The sequence below is a fragment of the Triticum dicoccoides genome, chromosome 2A (assembly GCF_002162155.2).
Source record: "Triticum dicoccoides isolate Atlit2015 ecotype Zavitan chromosome 2A, WEW_v2.0, whole genome shotgun sequence".
Classification (NCBI taxonomy): domain Eukaryota; kingdom Viridiplantae; phylum Streptophyta; class Magnoliopsida; order Poales; family Poaceae; genus Triticum; species Triticum dicoccoides.
In genome coordinates this window covers 760,347,961-760,349,169 of record NC_041382.1, presented here as the reverse complement: position 1 = coordinate 760,349,169, position 1,209 = coordinate 760,347,961, and positions in this window count along the sequence as shown.

Sequence of the window (1,209 nt, the reverse complement as noted above, 5' to 3'; positions counted from 1 at the left end):
AAAACCATACATTTTGCAAAGTGCTTCCCAATTTTGACAACCAAAATGGGTTACGGTCTGAGAATTATACAGATTTACTTCAAAATCGATATCATGATGGGTCATTAGGTGTATTTTCTTTGTTTGAAAATTTTCATGGTCTTCAAAACCCATCCTCTCCAAGACATGGCGTCTTGCATGGCATGGGATAAGCTAGTTGAATTGTAAAAGATGAAAATTAGACGTTGAAATAGTTGAAGTCATGCTTAATTATGAAAAAAAAACACTTGTCGTTGTTGCGTACCGTTTCAACATCGAAAGTCTCCTCGAGCTTAATGCTGAAGCGCCGATCTTTGTCCAGCTCAACGAACCTGTCGCACATACCTCGATCGTCGTGGCACCAGCTGCACTCCCCCGGGAGACTGTCGTCGTCCGAGTACAACATTTCCTACGTTCATAATTCAAAGATTAAACTTGTAAATATATGTACTAAAAAACCTAAATTAGATCATTATTTTTCAAAGAAAATCCAGGCCACTCGATATTTCCCACATATTCTAGCACAAGTCATGCCAGAATTCACGGAAAAATCCGGCATGACCTTTGCTAAAAAAGGACATATCGAGCGCCTGAAATTTGCCGGAACGGAAATTAATCAACACTCCAGCAAAACATAGGCCACTCGGAGGTGTAACCAAAACATGAAATAATTGCTTAAACTAAAAAATAACACCAAATATGGCATGTTCAACTAGTTCTATTAATTCAACTAGTTCTATTAATTCAACTAGTTCTTACTAAATATAAACTTAGTATAAAAAGAAAAGAACTAGTTCTTTCTAAAAATGAAGTAGTTCAACTAGTTATTAATTTACTTACTATACTAGTTCAACTAAAACTAAACTAGTTCTATTAATTCAACTAGTTCTTACTAAATATAAACTTACTATAAATAGAAAGAAACTAGCACATCTACTGCTACTAATTAACATCTAACTACTACATCTACTACTAATTAACATGTAGTACTGCTAATTATACATCTACTACTAATTAACATCTATCCACTACTTCTAAAAATCATTATCTATGAACCCTAAATTAACATCTACTGCTACTAAAATCATCTACTAACTAAGCAAAGAGAGAGGGGGTTGGGGAGGGGTGGGGGGCTTACAGAGGGAGAGACAGTGGCGGGGAGGTGCTCGGCGACGGAGGGGCGGCGAGGGC